Genomic DNA, 9,541 nt, shown 5'->3' on the forward strand with positions numbered 1-9,541 from the left:
TGTAGTTTTCTTTTCTTGTAGTATCCTTATCTGGCTTTGGTATCAGGGTAATGCTGGCCTTGTAAAATGACTTTGGAAGTGTTAACTTTCTCTTCAATTTTTTGGGAAAGAGTTTCGTAGAATTTATCCATGAAGCCTTTTGGTCCTGGGCTTTTGTTTGTTGAGAAGTTTTGGTTACTGATTCAATATCCTTACTTGTTATTGGTCTGATCAGATTTTCTGTTTTTTCATGATTAAGACTTGGTAGGTTATGTTTCTAGGAATTTATCTATTTCTTCAAGGTTGTCCAATTTGTTGGTATGTAATTGTTCATAGTAGTCTCTTATGATCCTTTCTATTTCTGTTGTATCAGTTGTAATGCTTCCTTTTTCATTTGTAATTTTATTTATTTGAGTTGTTGCTCTCTTTTTCTTGGTAAGTGCAACTAAAGTTTTGTCAGTTTTGTTTATCTTTTCAAAAACCCAACTCTTAGTTTCATTGATCTTTTCTATTATTTTTCTATTCTTTGTTTCATTTATTTCTGCTCTGATTTTTGTTATCTCCTTCCTTCTGCTAACTTTCAGCTCAGTTTGTTCTTTTTCTAGTTCCTTAAGGTATAAAGTGAGGTTGTTTATTTGAGATCTTTCTTTTATCTTAATGTAGGCATTTATCCCTATAAATGTCCCTCTCAGCACTGCTTTTGCTGCAACCCGTAAGTTTTGGTATGTTGTGGTTTCATTTTTGTTTGATCCCAAGGCAGGGTCTTCTTGGGTTGCCCCAAAAAGCTGGGGAAGCTGATTGTTCACCCTACTCTTTCTTTCCCTGTGAGGGGAACTCTTTGTAGCCAGGGAGTTTCTTCTTGGCACTGAGCAAGGCCAGGTTGGGGGATGGGATGATGCAGGTAAAAATGAAACTATTTTCCTTCCCTTTTTGTGCGGGAAAGTTTTTTGTTTCAATATGTTTTTGAAGTGTCTCAAGTTTTTTGTTTCATTATGTTTTTGAAGTGTCTTAAGTAGACTCCAGAGCTCTCCAAGTATGTTTTGTTTGTAAATATCTGTCTAAATGTTGATCCTTGTGGGGAGATGTAGGCTGGGGTCTCTTACTCCACCATCTTGCTGACGTCACTCACTATGATGCTTTTAACTAGTTACTGTGAGTCAGAATCATGGAAGCTCACAATTCAAGGGAAGGGAGCTAAGGGATTGTCTAACTAGAGTTTCATGGCAGGCAAGTGATTGGCCAATAGTCACACTGTTAGTAGTAAAGTAGAAAGAAGACAACCTGGTATGATAGAATATACACAGATCTTGGTGTCACATAGACTTCGGTTGGAATCCATCTCTACAGCCCATTACTTATAAAAATTTTTAAACTCTTCTGGCCTTTAGTTTCATCACTGGTAAATGGAAGAAAACCACCTGCTTCTCAGGAATATTGTATGGAAAAAGGAATTGTCTTAGTTAATTCAGGCTGCTATAAAAAAAATAGCATAGATTGTGTGGCTTAAACAACATTTATTTCTCACAGTTCTGGAGGCTGGGAAGTCCAAGATCAGGGGGCAGCATGGTCAAGTTCTAGTGAGGGTTCTCTTCCTGGCTTTCAGATGACTGCCTTCTTGCTGCATCCTCATAGAGAAGAGAGGGAGAGGGAAAAGAGATTGAGAGAGAGCTCTCCAGTCTCTTCTTTTTTTTTTGCTTTTGAATCAGTATATTAAGGAGACATTCATACATTTCAAGAATTGCTTAAGTTCTGATATCCAGATTTAAGCTTGTGAACATATGACTTTAAACATACAATTAAAGCTATTCATAATTTGCTATTCTACTAACATTAAATTACAGTTACTTTGGAGCATAAGTTAAATGGTTTAAAGTAAGCCTGTAACATACCTGCAAAACACCTTCCTAACTCATACATGCAAAGTACTTCTCATCACTCTAACTTCTAAGTTACCCTGCTCCAGAAGTGACTACTCTAAACTAAGGCTTACTGTGGTCCACAGAGAAGGAAGAAAAAAAAAAGTAACCAGGACCAATAGCTAGATATATTAAAAAAAGATGGCGCAGCAGAAGGGAATGCAATCCTACAAGCGCAAGCCCTCAAGAAGCAGCATGTTATATGATAAACCCCTTCTTTAGAAAGGTGTCATTTCTATCACTGATACCACAGGCTAAATTATATAGCATGCCATCTTCAAGTAACAGTTGAGGCAATAGAATAAATGCAGAGGCATCACAATGAATCCCACTTAATACCACTATACAGACCAACACTTCTCTACAAATTCTTCGTCTGACTGCCAGTTAAATACAATTTTAACTTCATAGCTTAACAATTAAGGGTCATACACTGAAGCCAATACATATACCTGGTATTTCAGTCTAAGCTATTCCATGTACATAGCTGAAATCAATTACAAAATATGGCCTAACAACTGCTAGGGGAAAATTTTTAAAGTAGTTTTTACAAGTATTAAACTTACCTTGCACACTGAAGTCATCATACATACAGGGCAAAGTCAGAGCTTTTATATTCGAGTTTATTCTTCATTTAACTTTTAAAACACTACTATAATTGAATATTAAAACAAACAATAGCAAGTAGTGAGCATGTTATGATTATAGTCCTTCACTCAATCACTACTGCAAATAAAATGCCAGCAGTGAGTGTTATTCACTGGCCCCATTAGGAGGTCTGACACTGAACACCACCCCGGAGATGATGTTCATCATCCTCATATGCTTCTCCATTGTAGTGGCGCCGTCTTTCCTGATTTGGATCAAAGTCCACTAGTTCTACCTGGTCCATTTCATCAGTCTCTTCTACTTCCTTCCTCTCAGGTAGGAGTTTTTCCAGCAAAGAGAGTTTATCCGGGGAGAGAAAGCCATTCTCAGGAAAGTTTACCTTAAATTCAATGATTAGGCGACCCTTTTTATATGGTCTATGATAAATTGGCATGCCTTCATTTAGCACACACTAGATATCTCCATGCTTGACAATCTGACCTGGATGAGAAGTGATGACTGTGGTGCGGTTGTCAAGAGTAGATATTGGCTTTTGGAAGCCACACAATGCCTCAACCAGCTGTATGTCCATACACATGAGAAGGTCTTCTCCTCGTCGAGTAAAAACAGCATGGTCCTTCTGATCTAAAACGATGATAATATCTCCTGGCTCCAGTCCTGGTTCTTGGTCTCCTTCACCATGGAATGTTATCTTCTGGCCATCTTTCATGCCTTTGTCAATATGAACTTCTAGAATTTTCTTCTCTTGAACTGTCTTCCTTCCATTGCAGCTTTTACATCTATCTTTAGGACTGATCCGCTCCCCATGGCCCTGGCACTCCATGCAGACAGACTGAATCTGCGGAACCATTCCAGGTCCTATCTGATGAATTCTTATTTGCATTCCAGTACCTCGGCAATTGGGACAGCACTGTACTGCTCCTTTCTTACCACCTCGGCCTTCACATTTGTCACAAATCACATTCTTTTGCAGAGCTAGTTTTCTTGTTGCACCATTATATAAATCTTCTAAGGTTACTGTGAGTTGATGCACAACATTTTTACCTCTCCTTTCTCTCTGCATCCTGCCTCCTCCTCCAAAAAACATATCGAAGATGTCCATGGGGGAGCCAAAACCGCCACCTGCTCCACCTTCTTTAATTGCCTGCTCTCCTCCTTTGTCATATAATTCCCTTTTCTTTGCATCAGAGAGCACTTCATAAGCTTGAGAAATCTGTTTAAACTTCTCTCCTTCATTTGGATTCTTATCAGGGTGTTACTTCAAGGCCAGTTTCCTGTAAGCCTTTTTCAGCTCTTCTTGGGTGGCATTGGGTTTGACCCCCAAAACATCATAATAAGTGGTTTCTTTCACCCTTTCTTACAGTCGATGAGAGGGCCGATGCCGGTGTGGGGGAGCGGGAAGGAGCGCGTTGCCGTGCGCAGCTTGGGCAGCCGCCACTCCTCCGCCTTTTCACCGAGCGTTCTCTCCAGTCTCTTCTTTTAAGGGCACTAATCCCATCATGAGGATCCTACCCTCATGACCTCATCTAAACTTAAACCTAATTACTTCCCAAAGACCCTGCCTCCCAATGCCATCACTTTGGAAGTTAGGATTTTAACACATGAATTTTGGGGTCACACACATTCATCTCATAACCTGAATAATAACTTAAAGTCCCTAAAGAAACTGGCTATGGAATACTTGACAAATGTATGTTTTCTTCTAACTTCCTCTTTTTGTCTGTAAGTAGCCAGTGAAATTTTCCAGCTCTCTGTGTTGGGGCATTGCATTAGATCATTTTCTTTGTGAAGTGGTGCTGGTATCCGGTAAGTGACTGCATGTTTAAGATACCCATAGTATCCAAGGACTGGTACATGCCAATACTCTCTTTCACTCTGGCAGTAGAAAGCTTGAAAATGGCAGTAATTGTTTTTATGTTTACAACAGTTTTTATGAATGTTTGGAGAGACAATTTTTAAGTAGCTTGTTGTACTACTATGGGAAGTTTGCGTGGTGTAATGGAGAGAGCACTACTTTAAGTCAGTGCTTAAATCTGACAAATTTGAATCTGTATTTAGGCTTCATCAGATACAGTTTATAGTGTTTGGAATATTATTTCACCTTCATGAAGTTCAGTTTCGCCATATCTCAAATGGAGCTGAAAGTTTATTTTTAAGATCAAATGGGGTATATGTGTGTATATATCTATATATCAGTGTAAGGAATTGAGGAGGGAAAGAGCTATGACAGAAAGGCAATGTTCTTGCCATATAATATGTGAAGATAAAACCCTAAGCTACTCACAGTGTGACTGTGTGCAAGTCACTCATCCCCCATGGGACCCTAATGCAGTGTCTTGATTCATTTGAAATCAGTGTGTATTCACAGAATGCCTGGCCTGTTTAACACAACATAGCTGAAATCAGAGCTCTACCTTATGTCAAGGTTTTATCCTACCAGGTGGTCTTTGAGTTAATTAGCCATCTTGAATACTGTGTAAATGTTTTTACTGAATTCTTAAAATAAGACCCCAAAATCTCCCACTTAGCTTGGGACTATGCAAAAGGAGTTTACTGAAGCATGTCCAGATATCTCATAACTAATGTACTGTTTTTACCTTTATTAGCAAAGGGCAAACAGAATTCTAAGTCTACCCTTTAGTTACACCCCCTTAGTTCCCATAAATGTCTTAGAAATGTCCCCAGTCTCAGGAAACCTTGGTATGAGAAGCTCTACTTAGAATCATTATCTTGGATAGGTAGAATGAGTTAGCTAATCTTCATTGCGTACTACCACAGGTCATGCTGTGGCAAAAGGAGGGTAGCAGACACACACTTGGATGACCCCCTAATGATCACATCCTTGTGTAATCAACTCCCCTTGAGTGTGAGTGGAAGCTGTGACTTGCTTCTAACTGATAGAATATGGCAAAGGTAATAGATGTCACTCCCGTTATAGTATAAAATACTGTCTTGCTGGTAGACTAGCTCTTGAGACTCTCTCTTTCTCACTGGATTTAAAGAAGTTGGCAGCCATACTGGGGGGGGGGGGTGGTCCATGTAGCAAGAAGCTGGGGGAAGCTTTTAGGAGCTGAGGGTGACTTCCAGTTGACAAACAATTAGAATCCTGGGCCCTTGGTCCTATTGTAAGGAAATGAATTCTGCCAACAGCCTGAGTGAGCTTGGAAGTGGATTCTTCCCCAGTCCAGCTTCCAGATGAGACGATAGCTCCAGCTGACACCTTGATTACAACCTTCTGGGGCCCAGAGCTGAGGACCCAGTTAAGTTGTGCTTGCACTTGTGATCCACAGAACACATGACAAAATGATACGTATTGTTTTCAGTCTCTAAGTTTGCAGAAATTTGTTACCCAGAAATAGATAATTTATATAATAAAGTAGATATTCTATTTTATGCAATTTTCTCTCCCTATATATATTTATAGTTGGAAAAATAGATTTGTATTCTATATTTAAAAATATTTTCAAGTTACTTTCTTTTTAGTATAAGAAGCAAAGAAAGCAGTAATAGTATCTTAGCAAATATTATAAACCACATCTAAAGTACTATGCTCTTAAACCTGCTCTAAGCCTTTAAATGTACAAAGCAGGTGTGAACTTTAAAAACAGTTTTCTACCCCATGTGTGTAGTCTGCTACACTAACATTTGGGGTTGGGAGGGAAAGGAGACGTTATGAAATGTTCATTGATGTGTGATACACTGATTGCATATGACAACTTCCTTTCAGCAAGATATAGTGCATTCAACCATTTTGAGTTTTATTTAGTATTTTTTCTCCCAGAAATCATTATAGATGCTTTTAGTTTGGTAACAAACAGATTGGCAAAAAAATAGATGATTGGCAAAAGTCTGGGCTCTGAAGGCCTCATGAATTAGGTATTGCCCTTGTACAGCCTCAAAGAGTTTCCATAGGTGGGAACTTGCCTTTCTTCTTGGTGAGTCCCAATATTCTCCCGGGTTAAGCCCGGGATAGGAAGCCGGGGCCCAAGTACTAAAGTTTAATGAGCCGGTCATGCAACAACAGGAGATCCAGCTCCTCGGAGTCTGAGATGGTTTCTACTTCACAGCACAAAGCCACTTAATAGGAACCCATAAAACCTTGCTTCTATTTTTTCTTCAAGAGAATGTACAGAATTTATCAGAAAAGGGAATACAACTCAAATTCACAGAGTGTTTCTTCTTTTCAAACAGCATATCAGTGAATACAGGCATACCTTGGAAAAATTGCAGGTTCAGTTTCAGATCACCACAATAAAGCAAGTATCACAATAAGGTGAGTCATATGAATTTTTTGGTCTTCCAGTGCATATAAAAATTATGTTTACACTATACTGTAGTCTATTAAGTGTGCAATAGCATTATATCTAAAAAAATACATACATTAATTAAATACTACTCTATTGCTAAAAAATGCTAAGTTTCATCTGAACTTTCAATGAGTCATAATCTTTTTGCAATCGTTACATCAAAGATTGCCGATCACAGATCACCATAACAAATACAATAATAATGAAAAAGTTTGAACTCTTGTGAGAATTACCAAAATGTGACACAGACATGAAATGAACAAATGCTGTTGGAAAAATGGTACCAATAGACTTGCCTGACACAGGATTGCTACAAATCTTCATGCCTTAGCTGCATGATGGAACCTCCTGAGAGATTTAAAAATCCCAGTGCTCAGGTCTTACTACAGAATTATGTCAGAACCTCTGGGGCTAGGTTGAAGTCATCAGTTATTTTTTTATTTTTTATTTTTTACGGTACGTGGGCCTCTCACTATTGCGGCCTCTCTCGTTGCGGAGCACAGGCTCCGGACGCGCAGGCTCAGCAGCCATGGCTCATGGGCCCAGCCACTCCACGGCATGTGGGATCCTCCCGGACCGGGGCACGGACCCGTGTCCCCTGCATCGGCAGGCGGACTCTCAACCACTGCACCACCAGGGAAGCCCCATCAGTTATTTTTGAAGCTTCTCAGGTGATTTTCAAGGTGAAGCTAGTGTTGAGAATTATAGGGACTTTAATTTCTATTTTAGACTCACATTTTCACTGTAGTCACACATTTGATGTCTTGAACTGAAATATAATTCAGGTAAAACTCAGGAAATAAGCAAAAACACACAAAGAAACTGATAAAACCAAAGGACAAAATAACAGCAGCAGGACTTCCCTGGTGGTGCAATGGTTAAGAACTGCCTGCTAAAGCAGGGGACACGGGTTCGAGCCCTGGTCCGGGAGGATCCCTCATGCCACGGAACAACTAAGCCCGTGCACCACAACTACTGAGCCTGTACTCTAGAGCCCATGAGCCACAACTACTGAGCCCCCGTGCCACAACTACTGAAGCCCACGCACCTAGAGCCTGTGCTCCGCAACAAGTGAAGCCACTGCAATGAGAAGCCCACTCACTGCAATGCAGAGTAGCCCCTGCTCACCACAACTAGAGAAAGACCACATGCAGCCATGAAGACCCAACGCAGCCAAAATAAATAAATTAAAAAAAAATAACAGCAACAGCTATATACTTTTTATTCTCCCAAAGGTGCATTTACTCTTTCATCAGACACTTTATGTGCACCTATTTTAGTTTTCATACCCTGCTAAGGACTGGTATTCAGGAACAACGACCCAGGCCCTGACCATACAGAATTTTGATGTATATAAATCAATAGTTATAACTTCAATAGTAGAGCTATTATTGAGTAATAAGTAGAGTGTTAGATAAGCATAGAAATGAGGAATATAATACAGATAGGGCTAGGGTTATGAGAGCCTATGGAATGAGTTGATACTTGTATTGAGTCTCAATGGAAGGAGATTGACTCAGATGGAAAAGCAGGGGAAGAGCATTAATAATATGATGGAACAGCATGTGTGAAGGCATAGGGGCAAAGGAAAAACATGGCCCTTGTAGGCAGAATAATGTCCCCCCCGCCACTCCCAAAGGTGGCCACATCTTAACCCCTGGAACTTGTGGACATGTTATATTGCATAGCATGGGGAAATTAAAGTTGCAGGTGAAATTAAGTTTACTAGTCAGCTGACTTTAAAATAAGGAGGTTTTCTTGGATTATACAGATAAATCTGTATATCAGATAAATCGGATAAATCACAAGGATTCTTTAAAGTGGAAGAGGGAGACAGAAAGGAGGTCAGAGTCAGAGAGAGATATGAAAATGCTACACTGCTGGCTTTGAAGCTGGAGAAAGGGGCCAGGAGCCAAGGAATGCAGATGGACTTGAGAAGCTCAAAAAGGCAAGATATCAGATTTTCCCAAAGAGCCACCAGAAGGAGTGAAGCCCTACCAACACCTTGATTTTAGGCTTCTGACTTTCATAACTATGAGGTAATAAATCTGTGTTTTTCAAGCTACTAAATTCTTGGTAATTTGTTACAGCAGCAGTAGGAAGCTAATACAGTCCCTTGCAGGGAACTCCAAGTGGAGTTTGTGATAAAGTGTTAGTGAACTCCAAGTGGAGTTTGTGATAAAGTGTTAGTGAGCTGTTGAATGACTTTCAGCAGGGTAGGAAATGAAGAAGAATCATATTGTAGAAAAGCCACACCTGTAGCAGTGTTGATACTGGTTTGAAATAGGGTTACATGCAGAAGGCAGCAGGATATGAATAGAAAGATTAGAGGGGAGACTAATGTAATTTGAGCAAGACTAGTAAAAAGAATGGAAATAGTTGCTTTTTTTTGAGGACGTCCTTATGCATAATGTTGCATTTTACACCTTAAATTCTAATTTTTAAATCTTAAAAAGACCCCTCTCAAATGAAGTTTTAATACTCACATTTTATGGGTGAGGAAACTGAGGCTCAGAGAATTTAATAAAGTTGCACAGGATTATACAACTAATTAGTGGTGAGCTCAGTTTGGAACCAGGTCTGTTGACCTCAAAGCCCGTGGATTTTCCAGTATATCACTGTATCCAAAAAGAAAGACAGATAACAGCTAACCTGAGAATGAATGAGAAGATTTTTAAAAGTGCAGGAAATCAGGGCCACTGGAAACAGTCTATAGCACTAGAGAAGCAT

At 39.6% G+C, this 9,541-nt stretch overlaps 1 pseudogene; it reads right to left on the reverse strand.

The window, feature by feature from the left end:
* Positions 1 to 2,502: 2,502 nt before the first annotated feature.
* On the reverse strand, positions 2,503 to 3,775 carry LOC113631790 (dnaJ homolog subfamily A member 1 pseudogene; annotated as a pseudogene).
* Positions 3,776 to 9,541: the final 5,766 nt, after the last annotated feature.

Source organism: Aethalodelphis obliquidens, unplaced genomic scaffold (assembly GCF_003676395.1).
Source record: "Aethalodelphis obliquidens isolate GAN/ISIS:26980383/991018 unplaced genomic scaffold, ASM367639v1 scaffold34, whole genome shotgun sequence".
NCBI classification, from domain to species: domain Eukaryota; kingdom Metazoa; phylum Chordata; class Mammalia; order Artiodactyla; family Delphinidae; genus Aethalodelphis; species Aethalodelphis obliquidens.